The 23,146-nt window shown below is 43.0% G+C and overlaps 1 long non-coding RNA gene across 3 annotated transcripts in view; it reads right to left on the reverse strand.

The window, feature by feature from the left end:
- LOC146339806 (uncharacterized) overlaps positions 1–22,305 on the reverse strand; it is a 46,965-nt gene extending 24,660 nt beyond the window's left edge. For all 3 annotated transcript variants that reach the window (XR_014784363.1, XR_014784362.1, XR_014784364.1), the window contains exons 1-2: positions 21,272–22,305; positions 6,835–7,010 (exon numbers count right to left, since the gene is read on the reverse strand). This is a non-coding gene — a long non-coding RNA (uncharacterized LOC146339806). The remainder of the gene's footprint in view (positions 1–6,834; positions 7,011–21,271) is intronic.
- Between the last annotated feature and the right edge of the window lie 841 nt (positions 22,306–23,146).

A 23,146-nucleotide genomic window follows, 5' to 3' on the forward strand; every position in this document is an offset into this window, starting at 1 on the left:
AAAGGGGACGCGCCCCGAAGCAGGATCCGAGTCACGGCACCAAATTGTTAGATAAAAATAGTCCTTGCTTTCGGTTTAGAAGGAAAGGATGCCAGGCAGGCAGCAGTGGATCCAACACTATTTTATTGAAACGTTTTGCAAAACGGGTGCAGAGCAGTCTGGACCTCGAGACACGTGTGCAAAAGCCTTTTATACCATATTGCTTCTATTGTTCTTACTAGTAACCAATGAAACAGTTAGTACATCGGCTCACCAAGTCAATAGCCAATAAACAGTTAGTATTAGCTTACCAAACTGTTAGTCATGAGCACGTCAGTATGATTTTCTTTTTGCTCTGCCTACATTCTTCGCCACTCGGGCTTTTATGTAACTTGAGACGCCAACAGTTACGGAGTCTCTTTTTCTAACACTTGCAATAGAGCAATACCCAATCCACGCATAATGGATTTTTCATTTACAATGTTCTTCTTCCATGGAGGCTACTTATCTTGCTCCTTTTGGTGGTTTATCCATTTCTACTCTTTATGGCTACAAACATATATTGTTGCCATGGGAGGCTGGTGGCTCAAATTTCGGTGGGGCAGAGTTTTCATTCTGGATTTTAGTTAGAACCAGCCAGAAATTGAAAGATGCTACCCAAGGTGCTGAACCCTATCCCAAAATGGGTCCAGCAGCTTGGATAGCTGCTTTAATCTTCTGGCAGGTTCTAACTAAAACTTAGAAGGGAATCTTCACCTCACCAAAATTGGAGCCACCAGCCTCCCCTGCTTGTTACTAATTAGATCTGTAAAAGAAATACTGTAGCTGACATTAATATTATAGTTTAAGAAACATAATTTTTAGCACTCTGGGACATTTGAGTTTATAAATGAATTAATTCAGGAAAAGAAAGCCAAGTATAATGCAGCATTGGTCTCTTGCTTATGAAGACATAACAGCAGCCATCTGGTAAAATACCAATAAAGAAATAATTGCAGCTAAATTTGTTTTATCCTTAGGGCTTTTCTAATAATAAAAAGGCTAGAAAACATTTTTTTTTAAACCCACATAGCTGTGGGCTGACCCTGTGTTCCAGTGGGAGTTATTTAACCTCACTAATAGTAGTTCCCTGTGGCATAGAAATTTTCCATCAGAAAATTTGCTCTGGCAAGATTGTGTATCCCACAGTCATAGACAAAGGATTTTTCTTTTTAAAAATGAAGACCCTACTCACACTCACAATTCATCCTGTAGGCCAGGGGAGGAGAACATATGGTCCTCCAGATGTTGTTGGACTGAAACTCCCATCAGCCCTAGCCAGCATAGCTAATGGTATAAGGAATGATGGGAAGTACAACAACCAGTGGAGGCTAGCAGGTCCAATGTCAGTGGAGCAGTGGATCTGCTCCAGGTTTCAGTCAGAACTCTAAAGGAGTAGATGCCCTGGTCTCCTCTTGTTTAGACTACTGTAATGCACTCTACGTGGGGTTACCCTTGAAGACGGTTCGGAAACTGCAGCTGGTACAGAACGCAGCGGCTCGCCTGATTAAAGGCAGCCGCCGGCGAGATCACATCACTCCAGTGCTGAAGGAGTTGCACTGGTTACCAGTTGTTTTCCGGGCCAAATTCAAGGTGTTGGTTTTGACCTTTAAAACCCTATATGGTTCTGGCCCAGCCTATCTTAAGGAGCGCCTCCAGCAGCACCAGACAGGCCGCTTAACAAGATCAGCCTCAGATGGCCTTCTCTCTGTCCCATCAGCCAGGACAGCTAGACTGGTGGGGACGAGGGATAAGGCCTTTTCTGTGGTGGCCCCCACTCTGTGGAACTCCCTCCCTAGGGAACTCCATCATGCCCCCTCTTTAATGAGCTTCCGTCGTGCATTAAAATCGCTGTTGTTCAGGCAGGCATTTGGGGTGGGTTAGGGTATTTTAGAAAATGTTTTTATTGTAGAATTTTATTGTTTTAAACTGTTTTTATTGTATGTTGTACATCGCCCAGAGTGGCTGGGTGACCAGCCAGATGGGCGATTAATAAATTTAATAATAATAATATAAAGGAGCTATCCAAGATATGGAAGTACCTTGGATAGCTCCTTTAAAGTTCTGACTATAAGCCAGAGTGGATACACTGCCCCACTGAAATTGGAGCCACTAGCCTCCACTGACAACAACATTTGGAGGGCAACATTTTCCCCACTGCTGGGGTAAGATTAGCACACTATTAGGGCCAATTCTCACTCAAGATACCGGAGCACAAAACACATGAAGTCAAGAAAAGTGGATGATCCCATTTTAAAATGCTCAAGGATCAGAAATGATTGAATCCCCAATTTTGAGCATTTTGAAGAGACTTTTAGGGTTGACAGCATCCATTCAGTGAAAATTGCATTTTTGGCAAGGAACTAGGTTGGCCAAATGCAAAAGAGGATAGGTGTTCCTGCACCTTTCATAGTTATATAAAAGAGGGAATTTCAGCAGATGTGGCTTGCTTGCATGACATCTGTTGAATAACAGCTTCTTCTATACAGCAGTTAAAAGGTGCCAGAGCACCTGTCCTCTTTTACATCTGGCCATCCTACGAAGTAACCAATCCTGGGGTCTGAAAAACTGACAGTGATATGTGTGTGTGTGTGTGTGTGGGGGCTATTAACCCCATCCGATTTTTTTTAAAAAGGCACATGAAAAATGTTGCCCTACTTTAGAGTTCTTAAAAGGATAGAAGATTAACTAATGGGATTAATCTTATTCATGAGTAGCTCACTGCCTTCCAGGAACAAAGGACCACTTTGATATATAAAGGAATGTAAAAACATGCCTGCTGGATTGCATCCTAATTTAACTACCAGAGAAAGTAGCAGAAGAAAAAGTTAATAAGTGATTATCTGTAGCCGCTCATATGACTATTTTGTGGACCAAATTATTCAGTGCTATATAAAATGTATTTACAGACTTGTATAAACATGCTTAGATTCCATGCATTAACCTAAATTCATATGAGGCTTTGGAAACTTAATGCAAGGAGTGGCATCCTGGCAAAGTATCACTAGGATGTATAGCACACTGGCTCATTTTTTAAGGTAACATTATATTGAAGATAATTTCTCCATTCACACTTGTCATTAGGGTCACTTAGTAAACATATAGTTACAAAACTGTTGCTAGCTGCTTGTTCAAGGGAAAAGAGAAAGTAGATGGTAAGATGAAGTGTTTTGAAAGGACAACAAGAATCACACAGCCATTTAGGAAAGTTGCTGGGGAACATGGGCAGGGCTCTTGCACTCATGCCCTGCTTGTGGGTTTCTGGTCAACAGCTGGTTGGCCACTGTGTGAGCAGAATGCTGGAACAGATGGACCCTTGGTCTGATCCAGCATGGCTGTTCTTATGTTCTTAAAGGTAGATCAAACAGTGGTACCTAAGGTTCATGGTCTGGACAGAAGCAGGTTAATGGAGCCAAAAGGGCAGCTGAAACCTCCTTAACTCTCAGTGGCAAATTTTCCAGGCACATCTTTTGTTGGGGAGATTGTTGGCTGATTGCTCTCAATAGCTGGATCTTCCTTAAGACTTCTGAAAAAAGGCCTACCTTTCCCCCTCCTAGCTAAAGATAATGTAATTCCAAGTCTTTGTGTAAAAAGTCATAATAGAGATGGCAATTTGAGTGAGACACACTGTGAGAATTGAGTTTTGGACTCCTAAATTCTGGAAAGTGTCCTTTGGGCTGCTGCCTCCTTTGAAAGATCTGATGTGGGACTGAGACTATATGGGGAATGCTGGGAGTTGTAGTTCAACATATCTGGAGGGCATTGGGTTGGGGAAGGCTGGTTTTAGCTGTGCCTCCATCTCTGTTCAATCTGCATATTTTTTAAAATAAACTCAAATATTACAGAACACCCATAAGCCTCCAGCCTTCCAAAAGAAACTGAACTTCAGTTAGTGCTGCACCCTGCAACTTCTCGCTGCAGTCAGCTAAGTATGTTACTCTTAGCTGACTGAGCTGCTTGACTTTTGTGGGAAAACATGTAAAGTTGAGCTTTAGAAATCAACATCTCCTAGGGAAGCCTGCAAAAAAATAATTGTGTGAATACCCATCCTAATTACATCCATAGCCATGTATTTTGTGGTGAGGGAGGCTTAGATGCAGAGATAGAGGTGGGGAATCATTGCAAAACAGCCATTACTTCAGGACAGGGAGCCAAATGTTTTGAAGTTATTCAGGACCAAACTAGACAATATATGAAGGGTAATTCTATTTAACACATCTTTACTTTTCTTTTGCTTTAAAAAGCCATCAAGTTGGTGGGGATGTATCCATGGAAGGATTAGAAGCTGGCATGGGATATGGGGTTTTGGCATGCTATACTTTATTTCTGTGCTACCTTTTGGTGGCTCAGAAAGGTTAACACAAATACAACATTCAAACAAAATAATACCATACAACTTACAAAACTTTAGAACTGCTATATCTCAACAACTTCTTTGGAACAAACAAAAACCATATAGTCCAAATACATCCTTCCCCCTGCCTACAAGTAAAAGCAGTGCCCCTCCCTCAATTCCCAAAAGAAAAGAGAACAGAAGTATTCTTCCCCACCCCACCGCCCTCCAAGAGCCCTTGCCCTCGCACAGCTGCCTTCTAGGAAGAGAGATGGGACAGAGCAGGTGGGAAACCTCACCCCTGATGGTTCAAAACAGTCTCTCCCAGCAGATTTTAAACCTTTTTCCCCTGCTGCAGTCCCAACAGAAAACACTTCCTTAAAGGTGCTTTTTGCCCTGAAGCTGCCATTGGTACCAATAGTAGTTTTCCTCCTGTGGCAAATAGCAACTTCAAGGGAGATTTTTATTAGGACCATGGAATGAGGAGAAGGGCTGAATGCCTCCCATTTCATACACTGCAAACCAATCCTAACCGGGGGTTGGGGAGAGAGAGACATGGCTGTTACTTTAAAAAGCAACATGTTAAATTCAATGTTATTGTCTAGTTTGGCCCTAAGTGGTATTACTTGTGAGCAATTGCAATGAATACTGTTTGCATGCTTTCCTTTATAGACTTCCTGCATTATAGCCCTGGATGTTTGTAGACATACAGCCTGAGCCTACTAGATCACCTATGTCTACAAACAAAGGGAAGAGAGCAGTTTGGAGAAGAGTCAGTACTGTGATTCAAAGCGATAAAATAAAAAGCTGCTCAATAATTATCAAAGCACAAGCAAGGTTGTCAGTTGACCAGGAAAAACCAAAACAGGCTGACCTGCTTCTATTACTTTAATCTGCAGAAAATACTCAGGTGAAACTTTTAATGCCAACTTTATCACCTGCTGCAGATCAATCTGTTTCAAAAGGGACAGACAGCTACAGGAGCCAGTTCAATAGGTGACAACAACTGCACTGAATATCTATAAAAGTTTTTTTAAACAGTGGTGGCTTCGGTACATTGGCTGGGGTGGGGAAAGATACTGTTTTGACTCTTTGTCCTGTTTCCAAGGAAATGCACCTGTTGCCTATTAATCCACTTTTAAGGAAATTGTTTAAAAATCCTTACCTTGTGAGTTTCAGCCTGACCCAGTGGAGGCTGGTGGCTCCTATATCAGTGGGACAGTGAATCCACTCTGGGTTTCAATTGGAACCAGTCAAGAGCTCCAAAGGAAATATCCAAAGTGCTGAACCCTAGCCTCAAAATGAGTTCTGTACCTTGGATAGCTCCTTTGGAGTTCTGACTGGTTCCAACTGAAACCCAGAGCGGATGCACCGCCCCACTGACATAGGAGCCACCAGCCACCACTGGCCTGACCCTATGCAGAATTAGGTGCATGTAGGCCTATTGGAGTCAAGAGGCTTGCTTGAGAGTGCCTAATTCTGCACTGGATTGCAGCCCAAATTGTGTTGCATGACTTGGCTGATGTACATTTGTGTTAGATATTCACAATGATGACTTCATCTGGAATCATGAGAAGAAGACTGATTAATTTCCCAGTCTCCAAAATGAGTAACCCTCCCCACTCCCCCAATCACATGGCAATTTGTCACCGATGGTCACCTAAATAGTGTAATATGTGGTTCAGTAATGGCAGGAAAAGAACCCGCAGTCACCTTTCCTCCTCTAGTGCCTTTGCCACACCAGCTCTTTAAAAGCCAAGGTACCAAAATAAATGGTAGAGGGAAATGGCTGATGGAAGCTCTTCTAAAAATACTATGCATGGTTTAAATTCCAGCAATGGAACATGCCTGGAAGCACTATTATTGTAAATAGCACAAGTAATTCACTTACTGTGGGCAGCCTTACAACTGTTTATGATATTTCATCCAACTTCAAACTAATACTTCATCATCTTTTTCAGATCAATAACACTTTTAGGCTGTTATTATCATTCCATTAAAACACGGTCATATGGCACAGTATAATGAGACTGTAGCTTTTCAATTAGCTTGCAAACCAAGCACACACACAAATGTCAGGAACTATCTTGTGATACTTTGATATCAAAAAGAGTCAGGGTTCATAAAATCTCCCTTGACCAGCCGCACACCGGAACTTAAAGTCATTGTCATTGACCAGTTCTGAAAAATTGTTCCTTTCTTTACTCATGGGATGCTTCTAGACCCTTTGCTACACACAGAATTGCAGGCTGAGATAGTGTTTATTAGATTCCTTTGTCCCCAAGTCCATCTCATGATTTGGGACAACTGTAGGTTTTATACAATGTTAGTTCTACTTAGAGTAGACCCATTGAGATGAATGGGACTTAAGTTAGACTAAAGATGGATACCACCTTGTGTTTTTATAACTATGAGGCTGGGTAAGGATTGATGATCTAATCTGTTCCTAGCAAAGTTTGAATAGGCCAACAAAGCTCCTTTACCTGGCCAAGCCAACTCTAATTTCTTCAGTGGGTTCAGAATACTGCAGCCAGGCTTCTGTCATACATTTAAAAATCCAAGGAAACCTTCATCCATCCAAGTCAGACTGTGGGTGCGTCCAAGACAAGGCTTTTAGGTGACCCGTGTTTTCCCACGACAACTTCTGTCTTTTTTCTTGCTGGAAAAAAAACACTACCATAAAAAGATGAAATAGTTGCGCATTGCCTTTTGATTGTTAGCAACAGGATCCCTCCATTTGGAAACACCCCGTGTTCCAAGAACCAGAACAAAAAAAGCACACCTACATCTTTATAAGAAGAGAATGTGTTGCTTACAAGACAACATGATACTTCTTCAAATGAATGTAATGATGTGAGGTAAAGATTCTTTGTCCCTCCAACACTTCATTATGATTTCATAGGAAGAGGAGACTATTTACAGAGAATTACCTTTATAATACCTTGCACTTCTCTGGAGAATTCACTTCCTGATAGCATTTATAGATCATGTCATCCTTTCAATACCAAGTTTTTCCTTTTGTTCTTTCCACTACTACAGTTAATGCATATCAGTTTATGTAATATAGCCCTTGGCAAACCACATTGTAATGATGAGTGTAAATTAAATCCAATAAATCACAGAACTGTGGCAAGGGAATAGTTTAATTTAGTCAGTTTGTCAGAATAGTTATGCGAGAAGGCTTCAAATGAAGAAAGGAAGTTTTCCTGGCCTTTTGGCACAATTTGGAAAATAATAATCTGTAACCATATGTGTATATCCCTTCCATCTTAGGAGATCACTTCATGCATCTGATGAGATGTGTTCTGGCTTTCAGAAGCTTATGCCAAGCTATAAATTATTTGTTAGTATTTAAGATGCCACAGAACTGTTGGCTGTCATTATTATCCTGGCTACCCCCTCTGAAGGCAAGAAGTATATTGTTGTAAGATTGGGGAACTTGAGCAGGAGAGGCTCAGTGGAGTCAGTAGTATTGCTAGGCACTCCCTTAATAGTCCTTGGCAAAGTTGCTAGGCAGTCCTTCGTTAGGGAGATTTCTGACTTACTGCTTTTAATAGCTGCATCTTCCTTACTTTTTGGATGGGCAGATGTGCAGGATATACTTTGTTTTTTACTAGAACTGCAAGATCCATCAACCAGAGCCAAGAATAAAGAATTCTGAGCCCAGGAATTTGTTTTGAGTACCAGAACTGAACTGAATTCACAGTCCTTTCACACAAAAACCCACTCCTGATTAACACTCCCCCACTTCCTTCAATTTAGTAGTATAATTGGGGGGTCATCTTGTTGCCACAATGAAACAGCTGGGAGTCAGGAATCCTTGCCAGTCTTGCCAAATCACCCAGAGATCAACTTTAGAGCCAATGGAGGCTGATGGCTTTGATTTCAGTGGGGCTGTGAATCCATTCTGGGTTTCAGTCAGAACCTGCCAGAACTCTAAAAGAACTATTGAAGATTCAGGACCCATAGCACAGAATCCCTTGGATTGCTCCTTTAGAATTCTGACTGGTACTGACTTAAACCCAGAATGGATTTATGGCCCCACCAAAATCAGAGCCATCAGCCTCCACTGCATAGAGCACGATCTACCTTCTGCTCACCCCTGCCTCATCCTTACCACCACCCCTCCAGCCAGAGGGAGGGGGCAAGCTAGGTGTCTGTGAAAGAAAACAAAGGTGACAGTGTCAGGAGTGCTCCTGAGTGCAGGGAGTGGGAGAGTAGTTCAGATTCTGAAGAACTGCCAGACATGGGGGAGGAAGTTTCTTAGGCTAGTCCAGATATGGATAGGGTGAATTTATTCAGAGACATATTCTAGAAGGGTGGGGGAAAGGTTTGGTTTGTCCCAACATGTAACAATGTTTACATCATTGTTGAAGGTCCAGGTAAGTGTGGGAGCCAGGCACATATTTATGAACGTATGAAACTGCCTCATAATGTGTTAAGACTATTGGAACAGTGGGGAGAAGGTAACAATATTCTAGAATGTATATATTATAGGAATGTAAAATGAAAGGCAAGGAAAAGGACGAAGAGGTTTTACAAAATGAATATACCACAAAAGGTAGATAGGGTTAGGGTTAAACCATTAAGACAATGGTTGCAACATTCTGGTCAAGGAAGCCATTTGTACAGCACTGCCCAGACACTCAATAAATGGCTATCTAATGTCAAGTGTATCTGGTACTGGCTCATTTGATCAGGGCTGCCCTCTTAAAAAAAAAAAATCATATGTGAAAAGGGAGACAGAAAGAAAGGAAGGAAGGAAGGAAGGAAGGAAGGAAGGGGCAAACAGTTGCAAAGAGAAGGAAAATGTGTGTGTGTGTGTGTGTGTGTGTGTGTGTGTGTTGAGGGGGTGTCAGAGGCAGGAGGCTAAAATAGAAATTAAGACAAATCATAAATAGTGTCATCAGATATAACTCCTTTATTAATTCCAGATTCTTCCATACTCCAATGCACATCAGTATCCAGATACCAGATGCTCCATGGCTGCGAAATTGACCACTTCAGTCATCTCTTAACATTCCATCTTTTTACCTAGATTTACTTCTCCACTTCAGTATGTTCCCACATCAAACATTTTCATGGGTGCATTGTTGAGACTTCTCCATGGTCTGGTTTCATTTACAGTAGTATTAATCAAAAGCGATTTCTTTGAAGTCATTAAGGATATTCCAAATTCCTAGTGCCATGAATCAGAGGAGCATTTTCCTTTCAGTTTTAATATAACTGAAGCCTGCAGGCAGATTAAGAATTCACTTCACATTAGACATGAGCATGATGATCAGCTTCTGAGAGCAGCCGTTCTGAGGACCCCCATATCATATGTGTCAATCAGTGTGATGTGTGAAAGGGAAAGACAGCAGTCTGGGTTGTGTTTACACCAGGCAGACACAGAGAAACAGCAAGCTGTCCACACAACAGGTTCTGCTTGGCTGCTTCCTGCACCTTTGAACCCTATATTTTTTTTGCAAACTGCAAAAACATTTTGCAGGTTCTCAGAATGGTTGTGGAGTTCTATATACCTACCCACAAAATGGATGCAGAGCTACTTTTGTGTGGGGCAGAAAGTGAGCTTTCACTCTGGTCTTGAAATGATGGGGAACATTATATGAAACAAATAAGAAGAAAAGAGTAGGAAACTCCAAGGGTTGGTGGTGTCCCATTGTCATCTCTGGGTGTTGGCCATAACAGAATTTTGTTTCCTTTGGGGCAGGGACCTGTCCTCTCATAGTCTGTAAAGCGCCATGCACACTAATAGAACTATATAAATATGTAACAACAGTAGTGATAGGAAGCCACTAGAGTGAAACTGTAGGCTCCCTTTTCATGAGCTACTCAGCTAGGAGCAAGGAGCATCAGAAAACTTTCTCCAGTACATTACACTATCTGCATGTTTGCTACTGAAACTGAGTTTCAGAACGGTTATTTAGGTCTGCCTTTGATCATAGATGCCTTTGGCTCCCTGCCCAAACTTTATTAGGCATTAAAAGGTTACAATATATAACAAAAATAAAAAAAGGGAATTCCAAAGCCTGAAGTGTGTTTCCTATTATGTTGTTTGCCTTGCTGTTCGTCAGTTCTACACACATTCTGACAGCCACTTCTTTTATCGCTAGCTGGGCTCCAGAATCCAGACAGCTGCTTCTGAGATATTTCAGGCACTGTATGACTGTATAATGGTTCTGGAAGCCAATGAAGTTTTTATTAACATCTCATATTATGGCTCACAAAAGAGGAAATTCAGCTGTGGAAAATGAATAATCACTAGACTAGAATAAAAACTGCTACCCCATTACCACTTGTTCCACAAATTATGAATTTTTCTGGTAAAGCAAATTATATTGTGATCAAGGTAGATGAGAAAGCTAAGAGTTTAAAAGAAGAAGAAGAAGAAGAAGAAGAAGAAGAAGAAGAAGAAGAAGAAGAAGACTGCTCATCGAGACCCGAGTGCTGCGTGACGGAGTGAGCTCCCGTCTTCAGTCCCAGCTCCTGCCAACCTAGCAGTTCGAAAGCAAGAAATTGCAAGTAGATGAATAGGTGCCACCTCGGCGGGAAAGGTAACAGCGTTCCGTGCACCTCGGTGTTCAGCCATGCCGGCCACATGACACGCGGCCTTCGGACAGCGCTGGCTCTTCGGCTTAGAAACGGGGATGAGCACCGCACCCTAGAGTCGGACACGACTGGTTGGGGACACCTTTACCTTTTACCTTTTTTATTATGAATAATATAGTGTTCTGAAGTATTAACTTAGGAGAGAGAGGAGATTCACATGGTGCAAGAAAATAACTTCTCCAGTGGCTGCATTATGGGAGCATCAGATGGGTTGTTATTAAGCAAAGCTGGGACAAAGAATACACGAGGCTGTTATGTGCTAAAATGGAAGCAGAAAAAGCAGCCGTCTGAGCTACATAAGGTCAAATCCCTACACTGGTATTATTCCTGTAGAGCATTGTATGCATTCCATTGTATATGTGGAAGGGAAGCACACTCTGGCTTCTGCCATCAGCCAGGGGACTCGGGGCCACAGAGAGGCTGCACTCCCTGCTTCCCAGTAATAGCATCAAGCCAAGGGGGAGACCAACCTGGCCCATCTATTGACCAGGGAAGAAGCAGTTGCGGGGAGTTCATTTCCTCCTCCCTGCCAAAAAGAACACTTTGTTCCAACGGATAGTTTCCTAGGACTGCAGAAGTCAGGGAAAAGAACACTGACCCCATCCATTGGCCTAAAGAACAAGAGCTTCATTGAAGCAAAAAGACCAGCAAGGGAAGATCAGCCCAGCCCCAAATGCATTTAAACACTTACTTTTAGATCACAACCTTGTTCTGACCCTTCAACACAGGGAGCTGCCTTATACTGAGCCAGACCATTGGTCCATCTAGCTCAGTATGGTCAACACTGACTGGCTGCAGCTCTCCAGGGTTTTAGGCAGGATTCTTTCCTAGCTTTACCTGGAGAACCTGGGGATTGAACCTGAGACCTTCTACATGCAAAGCAGATGCCTTGACCACTGAGCTGCAGCCCTCCCTCCTCTTCTTTTGCCCCTCCACTCCCCTTGCCTTGTGTGTCTTGTGATTTTAGTTGGTAAGCCTGATGGCAGGCCTATCTGTCTCTCTTTTTATTGATGTGAGCCGCTTTGGGAGACAGCAAGGGCGCAATCCTATCAAGATAGGCATCTGCCTCCAAACTTGGAGGTGACCACCTATCCTAAGGAGGGCAGGAAAAGCACGGAGGGGATCATGCCCTCCGTGCTTCCCCTGCCCTGCTTTTTTGGCTAGGCAGCCGATTGCAGCTGTCTAGCTGCAGGAGCATGGAGCAGGGAAGGAGGCTGCTGTACGACACATTGGATGTTGTGTACGACACACTAGAATGCTGCCAGCCACACATCTTTCCAGCCCCTCCGCACTTCTCTTGCAAGCGCAGAGGGCGGGCTGTTCTGCGCTGCCTCAGCAGCAGCGCGGAAATGGGGGGAGGTTGGTTTTCCGGGAACCGACCTTGGAGCACAGGTCAGTTCCTGGAAAACAGCATATCCTATGGTCGTCTAGCCACTGTCTAGTGGCCATAGGATTGCTCCCTAAGTGTCTGAAAAGCAGGATAAGAAGGCAATAAATAAATAAATAAATAAATAAATATTATATACCCACCTTCCCCAGCCTGCTGCACTCCAGCTGTGTTGGTCTACAACTCACAGTATCCACCAGGCAGCCAGGCCTACACACCAGTTTGGGGAAGGAAGATATGCACTATCACCTGTGCTTAATATATATGTGCTGATTTTACCATGTGAGAATGTGGCAAGAAACAATCTGGCAGAAACTTCCTTCAGTGCATAAGCCAGTTAATCATGCATGGCAGAGTATGTGATGCACCTATGGATCCCTGGTTGCATCTTATTCAGCAAAAACTTCTGTTTTGTAGCTATCGGATGCCACAACATCTCTTTAATAAGGCTTTGTCTAAGTCAGCTAATTGTTGGAGGTGCAATGCAGCAAGTGCTTCTTTTAAGTAGGGGTGGACGAAAGTCACTTACCTGTCGTCGAAGGCCGTTCGCGGTGGGGGGGAGGCGCTTCGCTGGTCCCCCCGTGAAGTTCAGGCCGGGGGGGGGAGGCTTCCCGCCTCGCCCGGCCGAAATTCAGGCCGGGGGAGAGGCTTCCCGCCTCGCCCGGCCGAAATTCAGGCCGGGGAGGAGGCGCCTCGCCTCGCCCGGCCGCGAACGCGAAAGTAAAACAAAAAACAAAAAACGCCCCCTGATAGGCTACGTGACGATTCACGTAGCCTATCGCAGCTAGATCTGCAAAGTCAGTCGTGATAGGCTACATGAATCGTCACGTAGCCTATCACGGGTGACTTAAAAAAAAAAAAAAAAGCGCGTACGCGAATGGCGTCCCCCATAGGGAGCCGCCATTCGCGTTCCTTATTTAGTCGCTGTAGTCTACGTAAATGTTTACATAGACTATGGCGAAAATAAGGGCAACGCAAATAGCGTTGCCCTTATTTTCGCCGTAGTCAACGTAAACATTTACGTAGACTACAGTGACCAAATAAGGAACGGGAATGGCGGCTCCCTATGGGGGCCGCCATTATCCGTACACTCTTTTTTTTTTTTTTTTTGTAAGTCACCCGTGATAGGCTACGTGACGATTGACGTAGCCTATCACGGCTGACTTTGCAAATCTAGCCGTGATAGGCTACGTGAATCGTCACGTAGCCTATCAGGGGGCGTCTTTTTTTTTTTTTCCCTTTCATTGCAATGGCGGTGGCGGCAGCCGGTCGAAAGACCGGCTGCCGCTCCCGCCTCGCTCGAACACCTGCCGAACTGCCGGCCAGACCAGCCACCGGGAGGGACATTCGGTGAAGGTAAGTCCCGTCCCGGGGGGGGGGGCGGGGGGGGGAGGATTTCTCCCTGAAACTTGTTCGGGGGGCCGAACACGTTGGCGCTCGGCCCCCCGAAGTTTCGGGGAGAAATTCTCCACCATCCCTACTTTTAAGCATATGTTTTGGCAATGCTCAGTAGTTGCTCATTTTTGGGAGGAGGTCATTATATGGATACATTTTGTATTGGAACACTCCTGAATATTTACTGAAGTTAATGCCCTTTTAAATCATGTACCTGCTTCTTTGAAGTTAACACAAGATCAGCACAAATGGATTCTCCGTGCCCTTCTGAGAGGTAAAAGACTGTCAGGTAACTCTTTTGTCCCTGCTGAACTTCAATAGCCAAAATCAAAACACAGACAAGAGGCTTCTATCCACGACTCTTTAATCCTTTTACTTCAATGGATCATACAGATGCTTATTGTCAGTAACTCACAGTCTACAAAGGAAATGCCTTCAGGGAGTTCAAAGAGAAACCAGGAAGATTGAAAGTTGCCTACTGTTTGAGAAAAGGCGGGCATGCTTCCCTAACTTAAAGGGGGGGGGATCTCCCTCTGTCTCAAGAGGAATCTACGTGTAGCTGTTCCCACCGGGCCATTTGAGCAGACCGCCTTAGCTCTGCCCCTGCCATCTCTCTCTTGGCCCTGCATCTGCACCTGGCGTCTAAGAATTCAAGCTGTCCAAGCCCCATGTCTCCCTGTTTACTATCTCTCACAGGGTTGTGTGAAGAGAGGCTGTCTCTATCCAGCTGGACTATTGAAACCTGAGGAGTCTGTCCCTCTCTGTCTGGAAGAGTCTGGGAAAGTTTCTCCCCCATGTTTTGCGGTTCCTTTTCGGACTCTGAGCTACTCCGCCACTGCCTATGCTCAGAGATACCCCTGACAAAGACTGATATTACAACATTGGAAGGATAATGCAATGGATTGAAGACCTTACAATGCTTTCAGCATCTGAATGGGTGTTATATAGATGCCTCTTGTGAATGAATATTTGGTCTGCTTTTGTTGAAATTTATGTACAGTTCTTAGAAACTTATATTCACACACACACACACACACACACACTTCATATGTATGCGTTGAAAGTGATATATTCAAATCGATGTAACAATATTTTTTCTTTCAGTTTTTTCTTTCTTTCCTGTTGTTGAAATTTTAAAAATAAAATACATGACAGTGTGCACATGGAGTGCATGCAGTTTTCATATGCAAGTTATATCTGTGCAGTGAGTCCTGAACCAGCTTGTATTGTGCAGTGTGGGTCTTAGGCTGTACCAATCTCAAACTGATTTCCATGACAGGGACAGCACTCTATATGCCACAACTCTGCAGGAATTTGCTTCAGTAATGAAACTCGAATAATACCACCAAATGCCAGGCATATCAACTGACTTGCTGTTGCCTACAGACTGACTTCTCATGTTACTTTCCAGTTTTCCTTGAAGAATATTTTGTTTGAATGTGTCCTCATGTGGTGACAGCTGGTTCTTTACCACATGAACCATTGAAACAGCAAGTTCACTCACATTTGGCCATAAACACCTGATAGGGATGGAATAGATCTTCACAGAACCCCATTGCAAACACATGACTGAATGCAGTAATTTAAAAAAAGCCTTTTTTGACTAAAAAAAAGTAGTCAAAAGAAAATGCAATGCTTGAGTTTCATTTCCAAGGTTTTTTCAGTCTCGTTATAACTGCATCAAGCATAGACTGACCAAATCAGGATTTGGGTGTACCCAACGAACGTATCACAAGGCTAAAAGATATGATGCCAGAAGATGAGCCCCTCAGGTCGGAAGGTATCCAATATACTACAGGGGAAGAGCAGAGGGAATTTCCAAGTAGTGCCAGAAAGGGTGAAGCGGCTGGGCCAAAGCCGAAAGGACACTCAGCAGTGGTTATGTCTGGTGGTGAAAAGAAAATCCAATGCTGTAAAGAACAATATTGTTTAGGAACCTGGAATGTCAGATCAATGAATCAAGGTAAGCTGGAGGTGGTCAAACATGAGATGGCAAGATTGAACATCGACATCTTGGGAATCAGCGAACTAAAATGGACAAGCATGGGCGAATTTAATTCAGGTGACCATAATATCTACTACTGTGGGCAAGAATCCCTTAGAAGAAATGGAGTAGCACTCATACTCAACAAAAGGGTGGGAAAAGCAGTACTGGGGTACAATCTCAAAAATGACCGAATGATCTCAGTACGAATCCAAGGCAAACCATTCAACATCACAGTAATTCAAGTCTATGCCCCAACCACTGAAGCCGAAGAAGCTGAGGTTGATCGGTTCTATGAAGACCTACAGCACCTTCTAGAACTAACACCAAAAAAAGATGTCCTCTTCATCATAGGGGATTGGAATGCTAAAGTAGGAAGTCAAGAAATCACTGGGATAACAGGCAAGCATGGCCTTGGTGTACAAAATGAAGCAGGACAAAGGCTAATAGAGTTTTGCCAAGAGAACACGCTGATCATAGCAAACACTCTTTTCCAACAGCACAAGAGGTGACTCTACACATGGACATCACCAGATGGTCAATATCGAAATCAGATTGATTATGTCCTTTGCAGCCAAAGCTGGAGAAGCTCTATACAGTCAGTCAAAACAAGACCTGGAGCTGACTGTGGCTCAGATCATGAGCTTCTTGTTGCAAAATTTCGGCTTAAATTGAAGAACGTCGGGAAAACCACTAAACCATTCAGGTATGACCTAAATCATATTCCTGATGAATATACCGTGGAGGTGAGGAATAGATTTCAGGGATTAGACCTGATAGACAGAGTGCCTGAGGAACTATGGATGGAGGTCCATAACATTGTCCAGGAGGCAGCAACGAAATCCATCTCAAAGAAAAAGAAATGCAAGAAAGCCAAGTGGCTGTCTGATGAGGCTTTACAAGTAGCTGAGGAAAGAAGGGAAGTGAAACTCAAGGGAGAAAGGGGAAGATATATCCAACTGAATGCAGAGTTCCAGAGAATAGCAAGGAGAGACAAGAAGGCCTTCTTAAATGAACAATGCAAAGAAATCGAGGAAAACAACAGAATGGGAAAGACTAGAGATCTTTTCAAGAAAATCAGAGATCTCAAGGGAATGGTTTGTGCAAAGACGGGCATGATAAAGGACAAAGAAGGCAGGGACCTAACAGAAGAAGATGAGATTAAGAAGAGGTGGAAAGAATTCACGGAAGAACTATACAGGAAAGATCTTAATGTCCCTGATAGCCATGATAGTGCGGTCACTTAACGTGAGCCGGACATCCGCGAGAGTGAAGTCAAGTGGGCCTTAGGAAGCATTAGTAACAACAAAGCTAGTGGATATGACAGTATTCCAGCTGAGCTATTTTAGATCCTAAAAGATGATGCTGTTAAAGTGCTGCACTCAATATGCCAACAAATTTGGAACACTCAACACAAGACTGGAAAAGGTCAGTTTACATTCCAATTCCAAAGAAGGGCAATGCCAAAGAGTGTTCAAACTACCGCACAATTGCGCTCATTTCACATGCCAGCAAGGTGATGCTCAAAATCCTACAAGCTAGGCTTCAGCAGCATGTGAACTACCGGAAGTACAAACTGGGTTTCAAAGAGGCAGAGGAACTAGAGATCAAGTTGCCAACATTCGCTGGATCATGGAGAAAGCAAGAGAATTCCAGAAAAACGTCTATTTCTGCTTCATTGACTACGCTAAAGCCTTTGATTGTGTGGATCACAACAAACTGTGGCAAATTCTTAAAGAGATGGGAGTACTAGACCACCTTACCTGTCTCCTGAGAAACCTGTACGAGGGTCAAGAAGCAATAGTAAGAACCGGACATGGAACGAGTGATTGGTTCAAAATTGGGAAAGGAGTACAACAAGGCTGTATATTGTCGCCCTGCTTATTTAATTTATATGCAGAGTACATCATGAGAAACGCCAGGTTGGATGAATCACAGGTCGGAATTAAGATTGCTGGGAGAATTATCAACAACCTCAGATACACAGACGATACCACCCTAATGGCTGAAAGTGAAGAGGATCTCAAGAGCCTCTTGTTGAGGGTGAAAGTGGAGAGTGCAAAAGCTGGTTTGAAACTCAACATTAAAAAAATGAAGATCATGGCATCTGGCCCCATCACTTCCTGGCATATAGAAGGGGAAGAAATGGAAGCAGTGACAGATTTTATTTTCTTGGGCTCCAAGATCACTGCAGACGGTGACTGTAGCCATGAAATTAAAAGACACTTGCTCCTTGGGAGGAAAGCTATGGCAAACCTAGACAGCATAGAAAGAAGCAGAGACATCACCTTGCCGACAAAGATTTGTATAATCAAAGCTATGGTTTTCCCAGTAGCAATATATGGCTGTGAAAGCTGGACTATAAGGAAGGCTGAGCACCAAAGAATTGATGCCTTCAAACTGTGGTGCTGGAGAAGACTCTTACGAGTCCCCTGGACTGCAAGGAGGTCAAATCAGTCCATCCTAAAGGAAATCAACCCTGACTACCCATTGGAAGGACAGATACTGAAGCTGAAGCTCAAATATTTTGGCCACCTAATGCGAAGAGAAAACTCCCTGGAAAAGACCCTGATGCTGGGAAAGATTGAAGGCAAAAGGAGAAGGGGACAGCAGAGGATGGGATGGCTAGATAGCATCACCAATGCAATGAATATGAATTTGAGCACACTTTGGGAAAGAGCAGGGAACAGGAAGGCCTGGTGTGCTATGATCCACAGGGTCACGAAGAGTCGGACACGACTTAACGACTGAACAACAACATTTTTGCTCCACTCACCAACATGCTTTAGTTTATGGGATAAGAAAATGTCATGCTCAATGGGTCGTCTGATCTGTAATAGGAACCAGATTTTTCTGAGGCCACTGTTTAAACTAATCACACGTTGCAGATCTGTGTTGTCCGAAGATGTAAAAACACTTTGAAAGGGAAATTCCAATACTCTTATTGCAAAGCCCCCAGGAAGTAGGAACCTCACTATTTTACCTTTTAGTCCACCCTTCCCAAGAATTAATCAAAGCTGCTGCTTTCCATTATCTCTGAGCATCTTCCTCCACTTCTGAGTGATTATTGTGAAGACACATAATATGGAAAATGTCATGTTGATTGACAATCCATACGGCTTTCAATTATGACTTCCTTGAAATAGGTATTCTTTGGAGTTCACAAACCTTAAGGGACTGTGTGGGCCTGCATTCCCCTGGATAGGAGTGAGAGCTACACGATCATTTTTGTTTATTGTGACTTTGGATTTCACTGAGTGAAGTTGAAACATTTTTTTTCTTTTTGTATACACTTATCCAGTTGCTAGAGCAGAGTCCATTTTGTAAACCAGGGGTGGACAACTTCTGCAGGCCTGAGAGCCACTTTCCACACACATCGGGTGCTGTCTCTGCCACTTTTGCTGCTGCTGCCACTGCCAAGCCGACAAATTTGCCATGGCTTACTTTCCCTTAATATAAGGGGAAATCAGCCCTTGCTGGTTGCTGCACTACTGAATTTCTGCAGTAGTGGTCGGCTGTAAAAAAGGTCAGAAGGGCTGCATGCAGCCCACAGGCTGCGTGTTGCCAACCCCTGTTGTAGACTGTTGTACCACCCATCTAAATAACTTTCCTAATGACCTGCAACAGGAAAGCTAGGATGCCTTAAAGTGTCAAACAAGTTGCAAATCTGGTCATCTTGCCATATTTATAAAATCCCTTAGCCATAAGTATGGCATGAATTCAATCTTGAGATTCCCAATTCATGACTTCTTGTGATTGCAGGAGCTCAAATGCACAATGGGGGTTCCTCCCATTTGCAAAGACTTCTCCATTCACTTCAGTTGTAGTGGGCAGAAATATGTTCACCCATGGAATCCATGGGGAAATTCCCTCCCTCACTTCAGGTTCCAAGAACTCATTTGGATAGCAGTTTTCCTGGAAGGAATATTAGGATGGCACTCTTGTGTTTTCAAAACCAGACATTTTAGATGCAACCCCCACAACATCTTGATGACTGCCCGGGTGACAGTAATGGAGTGCAGGTATTTACCATACTCCAGGGGCTACACAATTGCACTGAGTGAAATGAAGAGCACAAGAATATAACACAGGCTAAACAAATGATATGACAACAAAAGCAAACACAAAAGAAGACATAAATATGAAAAAGAGTCTTGTAACACCTTAAAAGACTAACACATTTATTATGGCAGACACTTGCATGAACTTGAATCCTGTTCATCGGGTTCAAGAAACTCAGCTACTCTTCTGGAAAGTGTTACGTAAATATGTTATTGCCACTCTTTAGGGTTGATGTTAACAGTAGCCTTCTTAGCTTTGTAGCACTGCTTACTAATAATGCACTTTTACTGTGTCGTAATTATTGAGAGCTTTGCTAACATGAAGAGTTTGCCAGGGGCTGTAGCTCAATGGTAGAGCATTTGCTTTGCATGCAGAAGGTCTCAGCTTCAATTCCTAGCATCTCCAGGTAGTACTGGGAAAGACCTTTTTCTAAGAACCCAGGGGATTCACTGACAATCAGCGTAGACAATATTGAGCTAGATGGACCAATGATCTGACTCAGTATAAGGCAGATTCCTATGTTCCTACCCATTTGTGTGTTCTTGGTTGTGTGCCCTTCCCCTATGTCGATTCTTCCTTCTTTATTTCCTCTCTTCCACAAAGATAAATATGTACATCTAGTGAGGGGTAAAAAGCAAGCAAACAATTATTTGCCCAGACTTTTTAATATGCCCAGGTTTTATTTTCATTTTTAGTATATAATATCAATTGGCTGCCTGATGATTTTATCTACTCTGCTGTTTCATGCTGAATTTGTTGTGCTGTTGTTCTGCATTGTGTCTATCTTTGGTATGATTTTTATATTATTATTTTGCTAATAGATCTACTGAAAGACAGCCTAAACATCTTTTAAATGAAAGTAGAGTTTATGTTTATTTTAAAGCATGTGTACCCTTTTCCTCCTGGGAGCTCAAGGCAGTGAACAACAGAGATAATAAATTTAACAATTACAAACATACTTACAATTTAAAATAAAATCTACTGAAATTAAAACAAAAAGCAGCAGCAGATTATATAATTTGAATATTTTATTTATTTTTATTTTAAATAAAATAAATAAAAATATGCAAAAGGCAGATTAAAACAGCATTTTAAAAATTACAGATTGAATGCCTTCCTTTTCAGGAAGGCATTTTTAGAACTTCACCAGCTTCTAGAAGGTTACTAATGAGGAAGGTCATTAATATTTAAAATAGAATAATATCCTACATTTTCCACATTGAAGCAAATCCTAAAATATACTATTTCCCTAAATTCATTTTGGATATGCCAAATGGTCCCAATCCTATGCAGTTTGGGAAGAATGTTCTCCCTTACTTTCATCCTATGCCTATGCAAAAACCCTCCATAATAAATAATAAATACACTACAGTAAATTAAACAACTGTACCTGTAATGGGAATGACATTTCCTTTCTAATATTAATCATCAGTAGTAATTATGAAGTTTCTATAAAAAGGATTTTAAACATAATACTTACTCCCCATAAAGCTATTAATCCCTATAAAGCTCACAGTTCCGAATAGTGAAACAGCAGCTGTAAAAGTCAGCCATCTCTTCATCTAAGTATAGCCCTAGATCCAGTCCGGGATTTCTGTACATCGCTGTTGGCCTGAAGCCATTTTTCTTGAGTGTATTTCCAAGAAAGCAGTTGACAAGCTTGGCACAGCTATTCCTGGAAATGTTAAATAGGTCATCTTCTGGAAAAGAGTGTTGACTGACAGAACTGAACAGATCTTGTTCCTTGTTCCACACAGTACTCACAACCTCTAGCTAGCTCCTTCCCCCAGGTTCTGCTGTGTAACAACTTTAAACAACAGACAGATCTGTAGAATCTGCCTGGCACTGATCAGCATCCCTTAAGCCCCATTTATCTTCTTGCCACAACTGCACTGCTATTGCCAATACACATGCTACAAGATCAACTGCCTAGAACTAAAGACATGCTCACTTGGAATGAAGTTCCATTGAAATTTTTAAAGACCCAAGGCAACTTACCAACAAAATTATTAAAACATACAAACTATAAAATAGCTAAAAACAATTCCTATTAAAAAAAAACCCTAAAACATAATAAAACAACTAAGACATCAGTACAGATAATCAAAACAACTTGATGCATAAAAAGCATAAAAAGAGCCACAAGCATTCAAAAACAATATTTTAGAACAACAGAGGCAGGAGTTCCTTCCTTTCTAACTAGGATGGCTATGTCATCTCCTCATCTCCCACTGACAAAGAGGAAGAATCACTTTTATAGGAATTTAAATTTTTATGCTTTACCTTTAACATTCTCCACACTGACTCTGAAGGTTTGTGTCTGACCCTTCTCTTTTGAGAAAGAAAAAAAATAGAAAAATAAACTAGAACTTTACACACAGTCTTTCAGGTGTGCAGGTCTCTTAGGGCGCAATCCTATCTAGATAGGCAGTTGCCTCCAAACTCGGAGGCGACCGCCTATCCAAATCAAGGCAGGAGAAGCACGGGGGCGGGGGATTGTTCCCTCCACGCCTCTCCTGCCCTGCTTTTCTGCTAGATAGCTGTTTTTGGCTGTCTAGCTGTGGGGGGAGGGGGGTGGCGAGCGGGAGAGGCAGTGCAGATTTGGGGGAGGTCAGCTCCATGCCTTGGAGCATGGGCTCCAAAGTCGGTTCCCAGAAAACAGCATATCCTATATCATGTTGAATTATGGTTGCCTTGTGCCAGACTGTGTCTTGTTTTGTTAATGATTGGACTTTCACTGTGTCCCCTGGCTCTAGGCTTTCCTCAGATATGGGTAAGCACTATGATGGTTCCTACTGTCAGGGGTGTTTCTGAGGGCAGGGAGTGGGATAGCAGTTCAGATTCCGAAGGAGAAGCATCAGACATGGGGGAGGTGTTTTCCCAGGTTAGTCCAGATATGAGTAGGCCTGCTTCTCAGGTTACAAACGTCCAGCTTGAGGGTCCCTCCTAACCCCCCACCCCCTGTGAGAGGCAGCGAGCAGGAAGATGACCTAATAGATGCCAGATGCAGGATCAGAGCAAAGAGAGAGAAGGCAGGGGTGGAACTTAGACCAGGGGTCCCCAACCCCCAGGCCGCAGACTGGTACCGGTCCGTGGACTGTTAACAGCTGGGCCGCAGGGGTGTGCGAAACCCCCTCACCTTGGGTCCACCCCTCTGTGGCGAGTCTGCGGAGCTGCTGGCCAGCTCCAACCACTGGCGGACTTCCGGCTGCTGGGATGCAAATGGCGTCCACGTAGCAGATGCCATTTGCGTCCCTGTTCTTCAAGTAATAGTCTATGTAAATCTTTATGTAGCCGATTACTGCAAAGAATAGGGATGCAAATGGCGTCTACTAAGCGGACACCATTTGTGTCC

This window comes from Heloderma suspectum, chromosome 7 (assembly GCF_057233095.1).
Source record: "Heloderma suspectum isolate Gila_16-S chromosome 7, 16-S_ref, whole genome shotgun sequence".
NCBI lineage: Eukaryota > Metazoa > Chordata > Lepidosauria > Squamata > Helodermatidae > Heloderma > Heloderma suspectum.